Below are 17492 nucleotides of genomic sequence, written 5' to 3'. Positions count from 1 at the left end.
CATATAATTTTTAAACAGAACAATTTCATTAAATTTTATTCAATTTTTAGGTTGAACTTAACACACAATGTAGTACTGATTTAAGAGCAGAATAACATTTTTCTTATTTTGCCTTTCTGTCACAGAGATATAAGCAAGCAAAGTATTTGGAACCTAATGAGATAATTTTCGCTAAGTCCAAGTTTTCATGGGGATGTGTGTAGTTCTTCCCTCTGTATAACATTGCCCTATCATAGGCAGGTAGCAACACACAGGAATTAAAGCAAATGCCCCAACCATAGCTTAGAGCATGTTAGAGTTTGATAGTGGGTGAGATGTAATGACCAACATCTCTGATCTTTTGATCTCCAGGCCTAATCTCATGCATGCAAGTAGAGGAGCTGTCTGTGGATGGATACCATCCGAAACAGCTGTCTGTGGATGGATACCATGCTTGGCATAGGTGGTTTTCCTTTATTGGATGTTTTCCTTTATTGGATGCTGCCCTTCCCTTGGTTGTTCCTTCCCGGTGAAAGGCCTGGCTATTCACTGCCTGCGTTGAGAAACACGTGATGGTGTCTCCGCAGCTCCTCTACTTGCATTTGCATATTTGGGGGCAGTGTTCTGGATCACTGCATTGAGAAACACGTGATGGTGTCTCCGCGGTGTTGGATGTTTTGATCTCCACGAGGTCAATCATCCGTGCCTTTATAATCTCATGCATGACTAGAATGTGTTGTGAGGAAAACATAGATGATTTTCACCTTTCAGATAAAGTCAAGGCAGCTCTCTTCATCTCATAGCACTGTAACCTTTGCTGTACTGCCCCTCCCCATACTTTGCTTGTGTGAGGATGAAAACATTTTTTTGCTATCAGTCGCAATCCGTCGAATTTTGAAAAAAACGGATTCCGTGACTGATGCCGCCAGAATCATTGTTTTCTCATAGTAGGGTTGTATTAGCGATGGATTGCGATGGATGGCCTCATGTTTCATCCGTTGTTCGCCGAATCCATCGAAAATTGTTTGTCTGGCGGCTAGAGACAATGGACAAAGCAAAGTTTTTTGTGTACGTCGAAAAAACGGAAAGCGACGGATCATTCGCCGTCCGTCATTTGCTAGAATGGAAGCTTATGGCACTGGATCCGTCAAATGACGGAATCCGGCGATGGATTCCTTTTTTAACTGAGCATGCTCCGATCCAATTAACCAGATCCGCTATTCGGATCCGTCGAAAAAATGAGTCCGTCGCATCAGTTTTTCACAATCTGCGATGGATCCGTCGAGCTACCGGATTGTGACTGATGGCAAAAACTTATGTGTGAAAGGGGTCTTAGTAATCGCACCTGCAGTGGCTTGCATATTCACCCCTTGGCACTTTTTGTGTTTTGCTACCTCAGAACCAGGAATTTCAGGTTTTTGTAGGGTTTGTATCAGGTCATATAAAGAACATGTCTACAACTGTGAATATTTGATTTTCTTTTTTTTGAAGCAAACAACACATAGGACAAAATTACTGAACACTTCAGTGTGCATATCTATTCACCCCGCTAATGTCAGTACTTTGTAGAGCCTTCTTCAATTACAGCTGCAAGTCGTTTTGGAGAAGTCTCTATGAGCTTTTCACATCTAACTACTGGGAATTTTGTCCATTCATCAATGGAAAACTGCTCCACCTCCTTCAAGTTAGATGGTTTTCTCTGGTGAACTGAAATCTTCTTGGAGTGATGAGCTGTGTTTTTTGGCACCAGACATTGTGTTTATCTTGGTGGGCAAAAAGTTCAATTTTGGTCTCATCTTACCACAGCCTTTGCCTCCATATATTTGGGGAGTCTCCCACATGTACTATGGCAAACTCAAAACAAGCCTAACAATTTTTATATGTAAGTAAAGGCTATTTACCTGCCCACTCTTCCATAAAGTCCATCTATATGGAGTGTATGGCATATTGTGGTCGTATGGACAGAAAACTCCAGTCTCTGCTTGGGAAGTCTGCAGCTCCTTCAGGATTATCTTTCGTCTGTGTTCTGCCTCTGATTAATGCCCTCCTTGCAGGGCTGAGAGTTTTAGTGGGTGGCCCTCTCTTGGCAGGTTTGTTGTGGTACCTTGTTCTTTCCATTTGATCATAATGGATTTGATGGTGCTCCTGGGGATCATCAGAGATTTTGATTTTTTTTATAACCCAACCCTGACTTGCACTTCTCAACAAGTTTATCCCTGTCTTCATGGTGTTGTTGGGTTAGAGGTGCCTCTTGCTTAAAGGGGTGGTCCAGTCCAAACTGTTAAGTCTGTGTGACTGCAGACTTATTAATCCCCCAAGCGCATGCACTGTGTACTGGTGGATTCACCAGTTTTTGACCTTGGACGGCAGGGTATGTATGAGTTATACACTCTACCGGCCATTGAGTGTGGCCTAGCTCAATATATTTGAATAGGTCAGAAACCGGTGAATCCAATCCGGCCTTTTAGAAAAGGTTTGTATATACTGACAGACCATATGACACTTAGATTGCACACAGGTTGACTTCCTTTCTCTATGCATGTGACTTATGATGGTAATTGCTTGCACTAGAAACTTCATAGCAAAAGGGGTAATGCATAGGAACATGCACCGCTCATGTGACCGCGATGTCATTGAAGGTCCTTCACTCACCGCATTCTAAGGAACAGAGGCAGATGCTAGCAGCGCTGTGAGCCAGGGCCCATCCGAGGGTGAGTATATCCATGTTTTTTATTTTTATTCTTTATTTTTTACATGAATATGGATCCCAGGGCCTGAAGGAGTCTCCTCTCCTCCAGACCCTGGGAACCACACGCCGTATAAGATGACTGGGCGTATAAGATGACCCCCATCTTATACGGCGGGCATATCCCAAATTCCATATTTTATATGGAAAAGTTGGGGGTCGTCTTATACGCCTAGTCGTCTTATACCCCAGAAAATATGGTAATAATGTTTCTGCCTAAAGTTATTCGTCTGTATCATTGGGGGAAGGAGAAATGAATTATGGATCACAACTAGTGATGAGTGAGTGTGTTCAACACTGTTCATTAAGTGATCGAGCTTTAGGGTGCTCGAGCACGCTCATTACTCAGCCGAGTATTGGGGGTACTTGGGCTCAATGCTCGAGTCCCTGTCTGGCACGTTTTGTGACTGTTAGACTTCCAATCAACATGAGTGAATTGCTAGCCATATATAGTACTTGCATAACTGTGACTGGCTGGCCACATTGCATCATCTGCTCTATCTAAGACCTGAGGTCCTGATGCTTGATCCACTGGCCTCTGAAATCAGAGAATAAAAAGAATATTTGATGCCAAGAGATGAGCAGGGGAGGCAGTGAATACTCATTAAGCATTTACATCTACTTAACTGGCAAAATAGTTATTTAAAAACAAACAAACAAAAGTATTTTATTTAAAAAAACATTCCCTGATAATTCCCCTCCTTTACCCATTTCTTAGAAAGTAAAGTCTGAAGTAGTCCACAGCACCACGATTACCACTCCGACGTCTGAAGCATATTAAGACTCATTTACACAATGAAGCTTGATATGCTGTAGCAGCTGCTGCCGGTTCTCACGCTGAGGGTAGAATGAGAACCAGCCACTATGATGAGTTGTGACGTCAAGAAGGTTACTAACATGTGTCTGTGTCTGGCAGTACCCTTACTGACGCCCCGATGGTCACAGACATTGCTGGCTATTGCAGAGCACTGTAAGATCCAGCAATGTGTGCTGATGTGACATCCTATGATGCCCTGTTCTCTATGATGTGCCAGTTCTGGGGTGAGTGTGGGCTGGTATTTTTAGGCTGGGAAGAGGCCAATAGCCGTGGACCTTAGCAGTCTGACAATATCAGCCTGCAGCTATCTGATTTCCCTTAGTTGGTTAATAAAAACAGGGGATACCCCACATCACTTTTTTCAATTATTTATTTATTTATTGCTAAAAATGACAGGGAAATACGGGCAAAAGGGTAACAATGTTTTAAACTTTTGATTTTCAGGCTCCATATCTCAACATCCACTTCTGATTTGAACTTGAGACTTCCATCATTTTACAGACAATCTTCTTGGATATCTCATACTTAAATTTGATTTGTAACTATTTAGCATATAATTAGTTATGCAAATTCTTGTGATGTCACTTCTTTGCTAATCTATTGCTCTTAAAGATCTAAATTCTAATTTTTATTATTTTGTTAGTATTTTGTAAATCCACTTTTGGCTTTCAACACTGCCTGAACCCTTCTGGGAATGCTGTTGATCATATTCAAGCAACCGAAATTTGATCTCAGGTCTCTTCTACATGTTCCCAAAGTTGGTGCATACTGTCTACTCACTTGGGTATGTATACAGTGTTTTCTTCAATTCTACCCACAAATATTTGACTGGGTTGCGGTCTGGGGAGTGTGGGGGCCATTCAACACCTCTACTTCATTGTCATTTCTTCTCCAATCTTGATATATGCTTCGGGTCATTGTCTTGCTGGAAGACTATGTCGTCTTTTTCGTACCCATAGTACTTGAGTGTACAAAGTAACTCATCTTGTAGGATACTCCCATGTAGCTCAGTATTGAGACCACCTTCGATTCTGTTCAAGTTTTCAAAGTTTTTGGCTGTGAAACAATCCCATATCATCAGGCTTCCTCCATTGAACGTTATATTTCTTTCAATTTCTCAATCCGTTAGCCTGTTTTTCCCTTGTTTCTTTTAGACCCATGTGCACCTATCAGAGCCTAGTCTATTGACTTTTGTGTCATCACTTCAAATCACCCATTTCAAATCTTTAAATGTTCACTTTTTGTACTTGTTTGCAAACTCGAACCAGTGGCTCTTTTGACAATATTGAAGCTGAGGCTTCATTACCTTTTTTCAAGCCACCATTCAATTTTTTTGTAATATATGTTGCATGGTGCTTGCATCGATGTGTGTGAACTCACTATTAGGAAGCATATGAGCCACCTCCACTGCTTGTCAAGCCAGAACTCATAGACCTTGGGATGAGCCGATTTGTTGACTCTGATATTTTGCTTGGATGTCCACCTTTTGGCTTCTGAATGGATGGACGGACTTAATTTCATATTCTTCCAACTGCCATGGCACTCACATGATGCCGTTTGGCAATTTTCTTGGTCAAGAGACCACTATTGATGAGCTGGATGATGCTGTTTCTCTTTTCTTGGGAAATCGTCTTCATAGCTGCTCCTTGATTTGATCCAATGACGTTTTGCTTTGGAATCAACCTAATAATACACTGAGCTATTAGGGAATGTGAGAACAGTTTGTATTTTGGAGTATTAAGGACGAAAAATATTTTACCCACCAGGAGCTAAACAGTAACAATGCATTGGAATGACCAGAATCTGCATAACTAATTATATGCTAAAAAGTTGTAAGTCAAATTTATGTATGAGATAGACAAGATGATTTTCTATAAAATGATGGCAGTGTTACGTTCAAAGCAGTATTGGATGGCGAAATATGGAGCACAAAAGTAAACGTTCAAAACATTGTTCCCCTTTCCTCTTCACTGTATATGTAATTATACAGGTAAAATGTTTTCAAACATTTTTTCCTGTAAAATCCATTTTCGCTTTGGTTTTTGTATGTTTTATTGTCAGTCTGTAAAAGTGACACAATACTCTGACAATATTGTTCCCAGCAGCGACCTGGCTTCTCTTTGCTGTTCCCATTCTATTTCAGCGGTGTTTCCATCCATTTCCCTGGTAGCATCTGCTGGAAAAATGCTCAAGTTTCCCTTTCACTTCCATTATGCTTGTTACTCAAAACAAGCATCTGAGCATTACTAGCTGCTTGATGAGAGTAATGAACATCCAAGCATTACATCCATCACTAATCACAACCAACAACAGCGGATTCTAACATGTGAACACTTTCCTATTGTGTAACCCATCTTTTTATACAACTTGTTCCGGACGCACATTGCTAGGAGAGCCTATAGTATAATATTACAATTTCTAGTCCGTGACTGGACCGTGGGCTAATTTAGGGGCAAGCACCTTCCAATTAAGATGCTTTGTGCCTCCAACTCCCCCCTCCCACCTCCATATAGTAAATAGAAAATATCCAACCTGGCTACAATAACCATCTGCCCACTCTTTGAAGCTTGGCTCACAAGGCTGAGGTGTTACAATTGACACCTGTAAATTCTTAGAGAAACCTACTTCCCCTTGGTTCTATGTTACTGTAATAAAAAATACCTAGAGGTTATGCCCTTTGGTAGAGATAGTCCTGCTGATGCAGACTAAACTAATATTACTTTGCAGGTGTTTTACATTTCCATTACAATAATATATTAAGAACAATTAGCAAAATGTCATAATGTTAAAATGCATTGAAACACCAGAATTCCAAATCCCAAATCAAATAGAAAACCTCATACTTGTATGTTCATGAATATACAGTATTCCTCATGTATACTCACAGGACAGCTTAGTTTGACTAGTTACTTCAAAGCACAGTTACTCACTCTTTTAGTCACTGACAATCTTTTCACTTCCTGCCGCCTTCAACTCAAAAATATTTCACGGATCTGTACATTCCTAAACCAAGAATCTGCAAAAACCCTAGTCCATGCCCTCATCATCTCCCGCCTCGACTGTTGTGAATTCTGCTTTTGGGCTCCCTCCGGTGGTTGTAGGTGGTAATGCAGTTGTCCCTGGGCGGCAGTCCTGGACAGGTGTATCTGCTGATTGCAGTTCTGACTGGGGTATTTAGGTTTGCAGGACTCATTAGTCCTTGCCAGTTGTCAATGTTTCTAGGGAAGTGTGGGATCACTGTCTCGCTTCTCCTGCTTAGCTGCCAATTCAGCAAAGATAAGTGTCTGTTTCTTTTTCCATGGCACACAAGCTGTGTGCTTGTTTTTTTATTGTATTCCTGCTCTGAGTGTATTAGTCTCTGGAGTTGCAGATATATGTTCCACGTCTTTAGTTAGATGGAGGAATTTTTGTATGATCTGCTGTGGATATTTTTGGAAAGGTTTTAATACTGACCGCACAGAACTCTGTCCTATCCTTTCCTATTTTAGCTAGAAGTGGCCTCTTGTGCTAAATCCTGTTTTTCTGCCTGTGTGTGTTTTTCCTCTCCTACTCACAGCCAATATTTGTGGGGGGCTGCCTATCTTTTGGGGTTCTGCTCTGAGGCAAGATAGTATTCCGGAGAATATTGTGTCCTACAGAGGTTCCCAGTTTGTTTCTAGGTTTTGGCAGGCCTTTTGTGCTAGGCTGGGCATTGATTTGTCTTTTTCTTCTGCGTTTCATCCTCAGACAAATGGTCAGACCGAGCGAACTAATCAGACTTTGGAGACTTATTTGAGATGCTTTGTGTCTGCTGATCAGGATGATGGGTGGCTTTCTTGCCATTGGCCGAGTTTGCCCTTAATAATCGGGCTAGTTCGGCTACTTTGGTTTCGCCTTTCTTTTGTAATTTTGGTTTTCATCCTCGTTTTTCTTCTGGGCAGGTTGAGCCTTCTGACTGTTCTGGTGTGGATTCTGTGGTTGACAGGTTGCAGCAGATTTGGGCTCATGTGGTGGACAATTTGGTGTTGTCTCAGAAGGAGGCTCAACGTTTTGCTAACCGTCGTTGGTGTGTTGGTTCCCGGCTTCGGGTTGGGGATCTGGTCTGGTTGTCTTCCCGTCATGTTCCTATGAAGGTTTCTTCTCCTAAATTTAAGCCTCGGTTTATTGGTCCTTATAGGATTTCTGAGATTATTAATCTGGTGTCTTTTCGACTGGTGCTTCCGGCCTCTTTTGCGATCCATAATGTCTTCCATAGATCTTTATTGCGGAAATATGTGGAGCCCGTTGTTCCCTCTGTTGATCCTCCGGCCCCTGTGTTGGTTGATGAGGAGTTGGAATATGTTGTTGAGAAGATTTTGGATTCCCATTTTTTGAGGCAGAAGCTTCAGTACCTTGTCAAATGGAAGGGTTATGGCCAGGAGGATAATTCTTTGGTTTTTGCCTCTGATGTCCATGCCGCTGATTTGGTTCGTGCCTTTCATCTGGCTCATCCTGATCGGCCTGGGGGCTCTGGTGAGGGTTCGGTGACCCCTCCTCAAGGGGGGGTACTGTTGTGAATTCTGCTTTTGGGCTCCCTTCGGTGGTTGTAGGTGGTAATGCAGTTGTCCCTGGGCGGCAGTCCTGGACAGGTGTATCTGCTGATTGCAGTTCTGACTGGGGTATTTAGGTTTGCAGGACTCATTAGTCCTTGCCAGTTGTCAATGTTTCTAGGGAAGTGTTGGATCACTGTCTGGCTTCTCCAGCTTAGCTGCCAATTCAGCAAAGATAAGTGTCTGTTTCTTTTTCCATGGCACACAAGCTGTGTGCTTGTTTTTTTATTGTATTCCTGCTCTGAGTGTATTAGTCTCTGCAGTTGCAGATATACGTTCCACGTCTTTAGTTAGATGGAGGAATTTTTGTATGATCTGCTGTGGATATTTTTGGAAGGGTTTTAATACTGACCGCATAGAACTCTATCCTATCCTTTCCTATTTTAGCTAGAAGTGGCCTCTTGTGCTAAATCCTGTTTTTCTGCCTGTGTGTGTTTTTCCTCTCCTAATCACAGCCAATATTTGTGGGGGCTGCCTATCCTTTGGGGTTCTGCTCTGAGGCAAGATAGTATTCCTATTTCCATCTATAGGGGTATTTAGTCCTCCGGCTGTGCCGAGGTGTCTAGGTTGTTAGGTACATCCCACAGCTACTTCTAGTTGTGGTGTTAAGATCAGGTTTTGCGGTCAGTATAGTTACCACTTACTCCAGTGAAAATTTTCATGCTGCTCCAAGGTCACATACAGATCATAACACTCGACTACTGTAACCTCCTGCTCTGTGGCCTCCCCTTGAACACTCTCGCACCCCTCCAACCTATTCTAAACTCAGCTGCCCGACTAATCCACCTCTCCCCCCGCTATTCCCCAGCCTCTCCCCTCTGTCAATCCCTTCACTGGCTCCCCATTACCCAGAGACTCCAGTACAAAAGCCTAACCATGACATACAAAGCCATCCACAACCTGTCTCCTCCATACATCTGTGACCTCGTCTCCCGGTACTTTCCTGCACGCAACCTCCGATCCTCCCAAGATCTCCTTCTCTACTCCTCTCTTATGTCCTCTTCCCACAATCGCATACAAGATTTCTCTTGCGCATCACCCCTACTCTGGAACTCTCTACCACAACATCTCAGACTCTCACCTACCATCGAAACCTTCAAAAAGAACCTGAAGACCTACCTCTTCCGGCAAGCCTACAACCTGCAGTAATCACCGATTGACCAAATCACTGCATGACCAGCTCTATTCTTACCTACTGTATCCTCACCCACCCCTTGTAGATTGTGAGCCCTCGCAGGCAGGGTCCTCTCTCCTCCTGTACCAGTTGTGACTTGTATTGTTCAAGATTATTGCACCTGTTTTTATTATGTATACCCCTCCTCACATGTAAAGCGTCATGGAATAAATGGCGCTATAATAATAAATAATAATAATCTCAGTTTACTCCTTTTTAAAAACTGCTAAACAGGTACATCTTATACAGGAAGAACTGCAGTGTTTACTGTTATATAAAAGTGATTGTGCAAAATGTAACAGCTGTGCCAATATGATCAACCACAGCTATGTCCGGGTATAAGCTGCGTTCACATGTTATGGTCATGTTTGTTTTCTTTTTGCTGCAATCGCTGCATAAAAGCATTGGCCCAGATGGGTGAAACTGGAGAGCAATTTCAAATTCATCAATAGGGAAGGCAGTTTTAAATGTTAATTCAGTACCTGACTGGAATAGCATTTCACGTAAGGCACACCAAGGTGTAAGCCACTAAATAGATGCACCAAATTCATTAAGTTGATGCCCATCTTATTGAATTTGCTCAAAACAAGAAATGAGGTGTGCTAATAAGACAGGATCATCAAGTTTCATGAAAAAAAATTATTGAACAAACACAAACCAAAAAAATTACAAATTATTAAAAACATATTAAAAAGCATAATGGATATAAATTATTCCACCAGGCGGGTTCACATGAGAATTTACACCTCTTCTCCAATGTACAGAAAAGTAACGAAGTCACACATACTGTGCTTGTTTTGGTTCTTCTGTCCAGTATAGCCACACATAAAAACCTATTATAGGTTCTATAGGTTGTACATTTTATTGTGGACTTCCTGTGACATATGATCTTTTTGCAGATGACAGCTATTATTATAGCAATTATTCTATCAATTTTTTATTGATCAGTTCAAATGGGTTAATTATATGTGTCAATCAATTTTGCCTCAGGACATTATATGTTATTAACCCTTGTCATGATGGTACTTACAAGGGCCTTCATTAAAGATTTCCCCTGACCCACTTCTATTTGTCACAGGATGTGAAACTGCACATGTGTAATGATATAAGTCTCTATAGGTTACGTGTCAATTTGCAACTCAGAACTGATAACAGTCTTGATTTTACAAGTACTGAAGTGGTGTGAGGTTTGATAATGGACCCAGTGGTATATAGAGCAGTCATCAAGTTCCTTTACTTGGAAGACTGAACACCAAAGGAGACTTTTGATGAGCTGAAAGAGGTTTATAGTGATGATTCCCCATCATATGGTGTAGTCAAAAATTGGCATCGTCAATTTAAATGGGGTCGGACGTGGGTGCAAACAGCTACAAATTCCAGGGCGACCCCGCTCTGCTATTGATGAGCACATCATCCAGCAAGTGGAGGTCCCATTTCGGAAAATCGTTGCTTAACCATTCACCACCTAGCTCAAAATGTCAAAATTAGCGTGGGGTCTGTGGAAAAAAATGATCCAAGACCATCTTCACATGCATACGTGCTGAAGCACTGCTATGTGTAGCACAAGCGATCAGACAATCGCATCTTCAAGTCTCCTAAGGTTGACAAACAAGGACCTGCAGAATACCCCCATGTTTGCCATTGCAGATCTGCTATGAATGCATTCTGCCAATCCTGAAATGTTGTGCACATGATCAGCAAATTTCCTTTGAGTATTTGCAATGCGTTTTTTTCTGCTGCATGTCAATTCTTTGTGCAAATTTTTAGTGTTTTCCACACATTGATTTCAATTGAGTCAGTCAAATCTGCAGCAAAAATGCAGCAAGATTTGCTGAGTTTTTGTTTACATTTTTACGGGCTTCCCATAGTGTTTCCCATGCTGCCATCTGTGTGACAGCGAGGGAAACACCGGCGTGTTGGTTCTTATCTGCAGCAATGGTAAGAGTGTTGGTTAGAACTTTATCGTGCAGCAGTGGTGCCGTAAGAGAGAAAACTGGAGCTTATCAGCTGATAAACTCCAGTGAACTCTGTCACAGCTGCTCAGTGATACACAGCGGGAGTGATTACTTCCTGTCAGTGTATCTCCGGCTGTCTTTGAGAGCAGTTAGTGACTGCTCTAAAAGTCATCAGAAACGTCATAGGACATTATGGATTATCTTCTCTGTGGACAGGTGAGGAATATTGTGGTTTATTTTATTTTTGTTGCAGGAGACGTTGGCATCAGTGGATTAGATGTTCGGTGAGTATGGCTTAATTTAGATTCAATAAAGGAGACTGTCGTTATTTAAAATAAAGCACTTTATTCTGGGTGTATGTGCTTCTATAATATCACTATAGGGTTAGTAATGTGGGTGTCTTATAGATGCCTCTCCATTAATAACCTGTGGGCTTGATGTCACCTGACAATACAAGAGTGACATCAACACACTCTAACCATTACCCCACTTACTACCACTACAGGACAAATGGGAAGAGTGAGGCTAAGCACCAGATTTGGGGCATCTTATAGGTGCACCTTTTAATTTCAGCCTGCAGCTGTCTGCCTACCCTTTGCTGATTAGATTTTATATGGAGACCCTATGTCAATTTTTTCTGGGGTCCCTGTTATGGCTGGCAATCAGGCAACACAGCGTGCAGTAATCAGAGCACATACAGAGATCTGGCAATAACCAAAAACAATAGGACGAGCTCTGAGACGTGGAATCTCTGTAGACTGCAGTACCTGATCTATCCTCACACAACTATAAGCAGCAGTGGATTGCGCCTATCACTACCTATGCAACTCGGCACTGCCTGAGGAGCTGACTAGCCTGAAGATAGAAATACAAGCCTGACTTACCTCAGAGAAATACCCCAAAGGAATAGGCAGCCCCCCACATATAATGACTGTTAGCAAGATGAAAAGACAAACGTAGGAATGAAATAGATTCAGCAAAGTGAGGCCCGATATTCTAGACAGAGCGAGGATAGCAAAGAGAACTATGCAGTCTACAAAAAACCCTAAAACGAAAACCACGCAAAGGGGCAAAAAGACCCACTGTGCCGAACTAACAGCACGGCGGTGCACCCCTTTGCTTCTCAGAGCTTCCAGCAAAAGTTAATAGCAAGCTGGACAGAAAAAACAGAAAACAAACTAGAAGCACTTATCTAGCAGAGCAGCAGGCCCAAGGAAAGATGCAGAAGCTCAGATCCAACACTGGAACATTGACAAGGAGCAAGGAAGACAGACTCAGGTGGAGCTAAATAGCAAGGCAGCCAACGAGCTCACCAAAACACCTGAGGGAGAAGGCCCAGAGACTGCAATACCACTTGTAACCACAGAAGTGAACTCAGCCACAGAATTCACAACAGTACCCCCCCCTTGAGGAGGGGTCACCGAACCCTCACCAGAACCCCCAGGCCGACCAGGATGAGCCACATGAAAGGCACGAACAAGATCTGGGGCATGGACATCAGAGGCAAAAACCCAGGAATTATCTTCCTGAGCATAACCCTTCCATTTGACCAGATACTGGAGTTTCCGTCTAGAGACACGAGAATCCAAAATCTTCTCCACGATATACTCCAATTCCCCCTCCACCAAAACAGGGGCAGGAGGCTCCACAGATGGAACCATAGGTGCCACGTATCTCCTCAACAACGACCTATGGAATACATTATGTATGGAAAAGGAGTCTGGGAGGGTCAGACGAAAAGACACCGGATTGAGAATCTCAGAAATCCTATACGGACCAATAAAACGAGGTTTAAATTTAGGAGAGGAAACCTTCATAGGAATATGACGAGAAGATAACCAAACCAGATCCCCAACACGAAGTCGGGGTCCCACACGGCGTCTACGATTAGCGAAAAGCTGAGCCTTCTCCTGGGACAAGGTCAAATTGTCCACTACCTGAGTCCAGATCTGCTGCAACCTGTCCACCACAGAATCCACACCAGGACAGTCCGAAGACTCAACCTGTCCTGAAGAGAAACGAGGATGGAACCCAGAATTGCAGAAAAATGGAGAGACCAAGGTAGCCGAGCTGACCCGATTATTAAGGGCGAACTCAGCCAACGGCAAAAATGACACCCAATCATCCTGGTCAGCGGAAACAAAACATCTCAGATATGTTTCCAAGGTCTGATTGGTTCGTTCGGTCTGGCCATTAGTCTGAGGATGGAAGGCCGAGGAGAACGATAGGTCAATGCCCATCCTACCACAAAAGGCTCGCCAGAACCTCGAGACAAACTGGGAACCTCTGTCAGAAACAATATTCTCAGGAATGCCATGTAAACGAACCACATGCTGGAAGAACAAAGGCACCAAATCAGAGGAGGAAGGCAATTTAACCAAGGGCACCAGATGGACCATTTTAGAAAAGCGATCACAGACCACCCAAATGACCGACATTTTTTGAGAAACGGGAAGGTCAGAAATGAAATCCATCGAAATATGTGTCCAAGGCCTCTTCGGGACCGGCAAGGGCAAAAGCAACCCACTGGCACGTGAACAGCAGGGCTTAGCCCTAGCACAAATTCCACAGGACTGCACAAAAACACGCACATCCCGTGACAGAGATGGCCACCAGAAGGATCTAGCAACCAACTCCCTGGTACCAAAGATTCCTGGATGACCGGCCAGCACCGAACAATGAAGTTCAGAGATAACTTTACTAGTCCACCTATCAGGGACGAACAGTTTCTCGGCCGGACAACGATCAGGTTTATTAGCCTGAAATTTCAGCAACACTCTCCGCAAATCAGGGGAGATGGCAGACACAATGACTCCTTCCTTGAGGATACTCGCCGGCTCAGACAACCCCGGAGAGTCGGGCACAAAACTCCTAGACAGAGCATCCGCCTTCACATTTTTAGAGCCCGGAAGGTATGAAATCACAAAATCAAAACGAGCAAAAAATAACGACCAACGGGCCTGTCTAGGATTCAAGCGCTTGGCAGACTCAAGATAAGTAAGGTTCTTATGATCAGTCAAAACCACCACGCGATGCTTAGCACCCTCAAGCCAATGACGCCACTCCTCGAATGCCCACTTCATGGCCAGCAACTCTCGGTTGCCCACATCATAATTACGCTCAGCAGCAGAAAATTTCCTGGAAAAGAAAGCACATGGTTTGAACACTGAGCAACCAGAACCTCTCTGTGACAAAACCGCCCCTGCACCAATCTCAGAAGCATCAACCTCGACCTGGAACGGAAGAGAAACATCAGGTTGACACAACACAGGGGCACAGCAAAAACGACGCTTCAACTCCTGAAAAGCTTCCACGGCAGCAGAAGACCAATTAACCAAATCAGCACCCTTCTTGGTCAAATCGGTCAATGGTCTGGCAATGCTAGAAAAATTACAGATGAAGCGACGATAAAAATTAGCAAAGCCCAGGAATTTCTGCAGACTTTTTAGAGATGTCGGCTGAGTCCAATCCTGGATGGCCTGAACCTTAACCGGATCCATCTCGATAGTAGAAGGGGAAAAGATGAACCCCAAAAATGAAACTTTCTGCACACCGAAGAGACACTTTGATCCCTTCACGAACAAGGAATTAGCACGCAGTACCTGGAAAACCATTCTGACTTGCTTCACATGAGACTCCCAATCATCTGAGAAGATCAAAATGTCATCCAAGTAAACAATCAAGAATTTATCCAGATACTCACGGAAAATGTCATGCATAAAAGACTGAAAAACAGATGGAGCATTGGCAAGTCCGAACGGCATCACCAGATACTCAAAATGACCCTCGGGCGTATTAAATGCCGTTTTCCATTCATCTCCCTGCCTGATTCTCACCAGATTATACGCACCACGAAGATCAATCTTAGTAAACCAACTAGCCCCCTTAATCCGAGCAAACAAGTCAGAAATCAATGGCAAGGGATACTGAAACTTAACAGTGATCTTATTAAGAAGGCGGTAATCAATACACGGTCTTAGCGAACCATCCTTCTTGGCTACAAAAAAGAACCCTGCTCCCAATGGTGACGACGATGGGCGAATATGTCCCTTCTCCAGGGACTCCTTCACATAACTGCGCATAGCGGTGTGTTCAGGTACGGACAAATTAAATAAACGACCCTTAGGGAATTTACTACCAGGAATCAAATCGATAGCACAATCACAATTCCTATGCGGAGGTAGGGCATCAGACTTGGACTCTTCAAATACATCCTGAAAGTCCGACAAGAACTCTGGGATGTCAGAAGGAATGGATGACGAAATAGACAAAAATGGAACATCACCATGTACTCCCTGACAACCCCAGCTGGTTACCGACATAGAGTTCCAATCCAATACTGGATTATGGGTTTGTAGCCATGGCAACCCCAACACGACCACATCATGCAAATTATGCAGTACCAGAAAGCGAATAACTTCCTGATGTGCAGGAGCCATGCACATGGTCAGCTGGGCCCAGTACTGAGGCTTATTCTTGGCCAAAGGTGTAGCATCAATTCCTCTCAACGGAATAGGACACCGCAAAGGCTCCAAGAAAAATCCACAACGTTTAGCATAATCCAAATCCATCAGATTCAGGGCAGCGCCTGAATCCACAAACGCCATGACAGAATACGATGACAAAGAGCACATTAAGGTAATGGACAAAAGGAATTTGGACTGTACAGTACCAATAACGGCAGAGCTATCGAACCGCCTAGTGCGTTTAGGACAATTAGAAATAGCATGAGTAGAATCACCACAATAGAAACACAGTCTGTTCCGACGTCTGTGTTCTTGCCGTTCTACTTTAGTCATAGTCCTGTCGCACTGCATAGGCTCAGGTTTACTCTCAGACAATACCGCCAGATGGTGCACAGATTTACGCTCGCGCAAGCGACGACCGATCTGAATGGCCAAGGACATAGACTCATTCAAACCAGCAGGCATAGGAAATCCCACCATTACATCCTTAAGAGCTTCAGAGAGACCCTTTCTGAACAAAGCCGCTAGTGCAGATTCATTCCACAGAGTGAGTACTGACCACTTCCTAAATTTCTGACAATATACTTCTACATCATCCTGACCCTGGCATAAAGCCAGCAGATTTTTCTCAGCCTGATCCACTGAATTAGGCTCATCGTAAAGCAATCCCAGCGCCTGGAAAAATGCATCAACATTACTCAATGCAGAATCTCCTGGTGCAAGAGAAAACGCCCAGTCCTGTGGGTCGCCGCGCAAAAAAGAAATAATAATCAAAACCTGTTGAATAGGATTACCAGAAGAATGAGGTTTCAAGGCCAAAAATAGCTTACAATTATTTCTGAAGCTCAGGAACTTAGTTCTGTCACCAAAAAACAAATCAGGAATCGGAATTCTTGGTTCTAGCATCGATTTCTGATCAATAGTATCTTGAATCTTTTGTACATTTACAACGAGATTATCCATTGAGGAGCACAGAGCCTGAATATCCATGTCCACAGCTGTGTCCTGAAGCACTCTAATGTCTAGGGGAAAAAAAAGACTGAAGACAGAGCTAAGAAAAAAAAATGATGTCAGGATTTCTTTTTTCCCTCTATTGGGAATCATTGGTGTGGCTCCTTGTACTGTTATGGCTGGCAATCAGGCAACACAGCGTGCAGTAATCAGAGCACATACAGAGATCTGGCAATAACCAAAAACAATAGGACGAGCTCTGAGACGTGGAATCTCTGTAGACTGCAGTACCTGATCTATCCTCACACAACTATAAGCAGCAGTGGATTGCGCCTATCACTACCTATGCAACTCGGCACTGCCTGAGGAGCTGACTAGCCTGAAGATAGAAATACAAGCCTGACTTACCTCAGAGAAATACCCCAAAGGAATAGGCAGCCCCCCACATATAATGACTGTTAGCAAGATGAAAAGACAAACGTAGGAATGAAATAGATTCAGCAAAGTGAGGCCCGATATTCTAGACAGAGCGAGGATAGCAAAGAGAACTATGCAGTCTACAAAAAACCCTAAAACGAAAACCACGCAAAGGGGCAAAAAGACCCACCGTGCCGAACTAACAGCACGGCGGTGCACCCCTTTGCTTCTCAGAGCTTCCAGCAAAAGTTAATAGCAAGCTGGACAGAAAAAACAGAAAACAAACTAGAAGCACTTATCTAGCAGAGCAGCAGGCCCAAGGAAAGATGCAGAAGCTCAGATCCAACACTGGAACATTGACAAGGAGCAAGGAAGACAGACTCAGGTGGAGCTAAATAGCAAGGCAGCCAACGAGCTCA

Source organism: Ranitomeya imitator, chromosome 1 (genome assembly GCF_032444005.1).
Source record: "Ranitomeya imitator isolate aRanImi1 chromosome 1, aRanImi1.pri, whole genome shotgun sequence".
NCBI lineage: Eukaryota > Metazoa > Chordata > Amphibia > Anura > Dendrobatidae > Ranitomeya > Ranitomeya imitator.
This window is presented reverse-complemented; position numbering follows the sequence as displayed.